This window comes from Elephantulus edwardii, unplaced genomic scaffold, assembly GCF_000299155.1.
Source record: "Elephantulus edwardii isolate Elephantulus edwardi_28Jun2011 unplaced genomic scaffold, EleEdw1.0 scaffold00059, whole genome shotgun sequence".
Taxonomy (NCBI): domain Eukaryota; kingdom Metazoa; phylum Chordata; class Mammalia; order Macroscelidea; family Macroscelididae; genus Elephantulus; species Elephantulus edwardii.
In genome coordinates this window covers 4,780,565-4,787,090 of record NW_006399809.1, presented here as the reverse complement: position 1 = coordinate 4,787,090, position 6,526 = coordinate 4,780,565, and positions in this window count along the sequence as shown.

Below are 6,526 nucleotides of genomic sequence, written 5' to 3'. Positions count from 1 at the left end.
GGCAACCACTTCCATAATAGCTTGCCTCCGGAAACCCTATGAACCTGGAGAGAGGATGAAAGGCACCCAAGGGTTGAGGACTCTCCTTCATAGGGTCGCTATGAATCGCCTGCCACTCCATGGCACTTATCAACAACTTAACAACAACCCAATGCAGACAGAAAGTGGGGTGGAGCTCCCCAATTAAAACAAGTTTGGAAGGAGGAGTGGCATCCACTTCCATAATGGCTTGCCTCCAGAAACCCTTTGAACCTGGAGAGAGGATGAAAGGCACTGAAGAGTCAAGGACTCTCCTTCATAGGGTCGCTATGAGTCACCTGCCACTCAACAGCACTTAACAACAACAACAGGTGGTTGGACCAGGAAACAGTCATCGGAACAGAGCAAGGAAACACTGCAGGTTCAAAATCAGGAAAGGAGTGCTTCAGGGATGTGCCTTGTCTCCATATCTTTTTCAATCTATATGCAGAACAGATCATTTGAGAGGTTACACTTTATGAGCACTAATGTGATGTCAATATTAGAAGAAGACTCATCAACAACCTGAGTTAGGCAGATGATACAACTCTGCTTAGGAAGACCTGAAGCATTTGCTGTAGAAGCTCGAGGACTGTAGTCGTCAATATGGATTGAAGGTTAACATCAAGAAGACAAAGATTCTCACCACTGGGCCAATTAGCAGCACCATGATAGATAGAGATTGAAATTGGTGACAATTTCAGTTTGCTTGGTTCCACAACCAACGCTCTTGACACCAGCAGTCAGGAAATCATAAGACAAATTGAGATAGGGAAATCTGCTGTCTGGGACCTCTCCAAAGTGCTAAAAAGCAACTATGTCAGTCTAGAGACTAAAGTTGTGCTGATTCAGGCCATGGTCTTTGCAATTACGTGCGTGCATCAGAAAGCAAGACAATGACTAAGGAAGACAGAACAATTGATGTCTTTGAGTTGTAGTGCAGGAGAAGTGTATTTGACATGCGAAAGACTGCCAAAAGAACAAAAATATTTGTCCTAGAGATGGTAAGACCAATCTGCTTCTTGGAGACAAGGACGTTGAAGCTCTGTTTCACATACTTTGGGTGTGATGCCAGGAGTGAACAGTCCTTGGAGAAGGTTATCATGCTAGAAAGGGTGGAAGAACGGCACAAGAGATGAAGACTCCAAATAATATGGATTGACACAGTAAGGTATTTGTGTTGGAGTCAATGAGACTGACTCAGGATTGGGCAGGATTCAGAGCTTTTGTACATAGGATCGCTATGATTTGCAAGTGCCTCAGTGACACATAAGAGAACAAGTGGTACAAGAGAACGATGTGACAATCTGCTTCTATTTCTTCTATGAGAAGAGATTTCAATTGTCAACCATATTCTATGAATCAGAATAGGGAGGAGGAGGATGATGCAAATGATTAACATGCTAAGTGGATAACCATAAAGTTGGATGTTCAAGTTCACCCAGAAGAACCCTGAAATGAAAGCTTAATAATCTACTTCAGAAAAACCAGCCAGTGAAAACCCTATGAAACCTAGTTCTCCTCTGACCCACCTGGGTCATCCTAATTTGACAAGTGGTTTTAATGATAATATGCTTCACTGTGCTACTTCCCTGCTCCTATTTGATGACACAGTTATATCCCACATGGAGAGAGGTGGATGATTTTCTCTAAAGATTTACAACCTCAAAAACTAATAAAGCATCCCAGTAAGTCTGAATCAACATAAAAGCAGTGGGTTTGATTCTGGATTTGTTGATTATTTCACTCACTAGGAGAGAGAATGATGTGGCTTTTTCTCTTACACTTTAGATGTGGTATCAGGAGGAACATTATGCTTGGTAAATAGAGGATCAGTGCAAAAGAGAAATCCCTTTAGCAAGATAGAATGGCACTGGGCTACAGAAATGGGCTCAAGTATAATGACTGTAAGGATGGCATGGGAGCAGGCAGTGTTTGCTCTGTTGTATGCAGGGTTGCTCTGTGTATACAAGGTTTCTGTAAGTCAGAAACAACTCTACAATATCCAGCCACAGCTTCACTTCTCAATTTCTGCTTCCCTAGTCTCCTTCAGTTCACTGCTCCTTTCCTTTCATTTATGAGAATTTCTAACTTCTTGTTTTTTTAATCATTCTGAATCTAACCTTGAAGCTAGTCTTATGCAAGAAAGGTGATACTATACCTTTTTTAAAAAAAAAAAAGTCTATAGAACCTGAATATTTATGATATGCCACATCAAGATGTCCTGCAAAAGAAATGTAATTCTTGTCACCTATGGCTACTGAAAAATTATTTTCTGCATACACTGGTGGCACTTTTTATCTTTCACAGGCTGACAGAGAATTGGTTTGCAGGTTTCAAGCTATAATCTCTTCATCTTATTGTGAGTTCCAGAAACAACAGCAAAAAAGGAAATACAGTTAAGCTCACATAGGACTGGACAGACAGGAGGAAGATACTATAGCAGGAAGTTTCTGAACTGTAAGAAGAGATCAAAAGTACTTTACACTCTTCCTGAGGGAATATACATAGCTCCATTTTGTGGACTGAAGATAAAAATAAAAAGACAGGAAAGTAGCTAAGAGATTTACCCAGACATCAACTTTAAGATTGATTGACTTCAGCATTCAAGTTCTTTATTGTTATATGATGTAGGTATTGCTTTATAAGGGAGCTCTGGTGGCTCAGTGATAAGGAGCTGCTCTGACAATTCATAGGTACGCAGTTCGAATCCACCAGCTTCTCTGTGGAAAAAAGATGAGCAAATCGGTCCTCTGGTGGGATTTACCTCTTCTGAAAACCCACTGAAGGATGAACTACGGGTCAGTTCCAACTCTATGGTACACAACAACATTGTTATATGCTGTTAATAATGCAAAGTAAGATATAAATATGAGCTTGCCCTTTAATTTTGACCTTCATTTATTTGGAGTGGAGGCATTTTTTTAAAAGGGGAAAAAATATCATAGGTTGTCTAAAAATAAAATGCATTTAAACTTAAAAAAAGATATAAATATAAGTGAGACCTTTCTTATCTTTGAACTATGGAATACTTCTGTTGATAATATCATGACAGTTATGTGGCACTGCCTTGTATTTGGGATTTTCCATCTTCTTGACTTTTTTCCTCCTCTTGAATGCATTTTCTTTGAGGGCAACAACTGGGTAACACTCATCTTTGTATCCATCACAGCACCTAGTACAAATGCTGCTCCATTAAAAAAATTAATAAATGGTGTTAAGTAGGTTAAAATTTGTTATCTTCTACCTGAATTTACGTTATGACTGTGTATTCTTAGGATATTTAATCTGTATGCTGAGAAGATTATTTAAGAAGCTGTATTCTATTATGAATAATGTGACATCAAGATTGGATGAAGACTCATCAATAACTTTCATTATGCAGATATCACAGCCTTGCTTGCTGAAAATGAGGAGGACTTGAAGCACTTGATGCAGGAGATCAAAGATTGAAGCCTTGTATATGGATTGAATCTCAATGTCAAGAAAGCAAAAATCCTAGCCACTGGACTGTTATAGGCAACATCATATAATAGGTGGAGAGAAGACTGAGACTTTCAACTACTTCATCTTACTTGGTTGCACAGTCAACATCTTTGATACCAACAGTTAGGAAATTAGGAGACATATTGCACTGGGAAAGTCTGTAGTCAGGGATCTCTTCAAATAATTGAGGAGCAATAGTAATTGTTTGAGGACAAAAGTGCACCTGATTTAGGCCATGGTCTTTTCAGTAACTTGCTATGATCTGAGCTAGACAATGATTAAGGATGACAGAAGAAGAATATCTTTGAATTATGGTGCTGGATAAGAATGTTGAGTAGCCCAAAGACTATCAAAGTAACAAACATATACATCTTGGTAGAAGGCGCATCCAGAATGTTCCATGAAGGCAAAGAAGGTAAAGCTTTGTCTTGAATACTTCAGACATGTTGCTTGAAGAGGTTGTTCCTTGGAAAGGAACATCATGCTTGAGTAGGTGGAGGAGTGGAGAAGGAGAGGAAAACTCTCAACCAAGTGGATTCACACAATCACTGCAGCAGTGGGTTTGAAGGTGTTGGAGATTGTGAGGATGGCTCAGGATAGAAAGGGGCTTATATCTGTTGTTCATAGGGTTGCTAAGAACTATACAGCACCTAAGAACAACAACAACATGCTTAGGAAGTTTGGCTAGAGTAATCCTATGTGATTGTTTTTGCTGTTATGTGCAATATAGTCTCTTGTGACACATAGTGACTTTATGTATAATATCTCTAAACCCTGCCCTATCCTGAGCCATTCTCGCTGACTCCAAAACACTGACCCATTACCCCAGCCACTGCATCAATCCATTTCATCTGGGGTCTTCCTGTCTTGTGCTATCCCTCGCCTATCCAAGAATGATGTCCTTGTTCAAGGAATAGTCCTTCCTGACAACATGCCCAAAGTATGTAAGACAGAGCTTCAAAATACTTTCCTCCAAGGAGAAACTTTGTTTCACCTTTTCCAAGACAGATCTATCTGTTGTCTTGGTGGTTCAATACTCTTCTCCAGCACAACAGCTCAAAGGCATCTATTCTTCTTCTGCCATCTTTAGTCACTCTCCAGCTCTGATGCATATCAAATAATTGCAAAGACCATGGCCTGAATCACGCACAACTTAGTCCCTAGACTTGAATTATTACTCTTTAGTACTTTTGAAAAGTTCCCTGACAGCAGACTTCCTCAATGCAATTCATCTTTTGATTTCCTAACTGCTTGTGCTGAGAGTGTTGATTGTGGAGTAAGAGGAAATTATTAATAACATCAGACTCTTTTCCATCTATCATGATGCTTGCCCATTGGTCTAGTGATGAGAATCTTTATCTTCTTGACGCTGAGTTTCAATCCTGCATGGTACCCAAATATTTAAGAAGAATTTGTGATGATCACTAAGATCACCAAACCTCCTCACACAGACTGAAGGTAAAATTATAATAGGCTGGATCTAGTCACTAGGTAAATGACTCTCATACACAACTGCCTTGAAATAATGGTGATTCAGATTCAACCTCAGCAGAATTTATATATTGCATTTTTTACATTTTATTTTATATTGGTTTGCTTACAAAGTTCATATGCGTTGTGTTTCACACTATCCTTCATTCACATTGTGTTTCATACGATCATTTCCTTTCATTATGTTTTAGAAAATTAATCATTATTGAACTATGCCCACATAAAACAATGCCGCACATTGTATCTTATAGGATTGATTTTTTGGGGGTCACTCTTATATGACGGTAACTATAAATCTTAAAACTTTAAAAATCACCAGAGTCAACTACGAGAAAAAATTTCTCTCACATCCTAATCAGTTTAAAGTGTAGAACAGAGTTGGCTAATGAAGGAGTAACAAATCTCGCAGTCTTTTTCAACTTCTTAATTTGTCTGGGCCCCTATCCTTGTTATAGACAAAGTTCTGCAACTTGTCCCAAACTTGACTTCAGAGACTTTACCCAAATGTAAGTATTATTATATTTACTGAAAATAATCTCTATTTTGGAAGCTCATGTGTGAAATGAGCAGGTTTTCTTGTTTGGTTGAGGGTTGGATGTGGACTGTTGTTTTTTGGATTTTTTTTTTCATTTGATTATGTTTGCTGGACTTAGCTAACATTGAGCTGTGGGTTGGAAGCCTCTTGTCAACCAAGAAGGGGGGTTGGGGGGGTAGCTTGTATTTAAAAATCAGTTGGACCTGAGGGCTACTGATGTTAATTATGTTTGGAACAAACATTCTTCTAAGTGGTACAACACTGGTCTGTCAATTTGCTGCACTGAGGTAACTTGCGGTTACTGTGATGCTGAACACTGTACCACTGGTGAGTCAAATGCCATAATGGTTACCCATGGTGGACAGTGTTTGATGGAGTTCCCACATTGAGACAGGCTTGAAAGCATGATGGCATCCACTACCTAAACAACATGCCTTTGGAAACTCTATGGAATGTAGAGAAACAACAATAGCTATAGAGCAGGGTTCAGGTCTTTTGTTCATAGGATCGCTATGAGTCGTGCTTGGCTCGATGGCACTTAATAAAAACAACAACAACTGCAATTAATTGGAATAACAATGAAAATGAGAAATTAACTGGTCTTAAACATTGTCACTTTAGAATAACTTAGAGTTGAACTTTAATAATAGGCCAGGTCTGTCCTTGTTGTTAGGTGCTATTGCTTTGATTCTTGCATAACGATCCCAGATATAACAGAATAAAGCCCTTCCCAATCCTGTACTATCTTCATGACCAGACCAGTAAACATCATAAGATATGGAGAACAGCTTTCAAACATCAATTATTTCCTTTTCCTTGGATCCACAATCAACACTAAAGGAAGTAACAGTCAAGAAATAGAATAATGTTGCATCTAAATTCCAAAATCAATCTCCATAATAGTCTATGTGTTTCCTACTGCCAAGGGGGCCCTTTAGAGTAGTGAGAGAAGACATTCACCCTGAAACCCACAGCGTCCCTTTTCAGCAGGAAGTA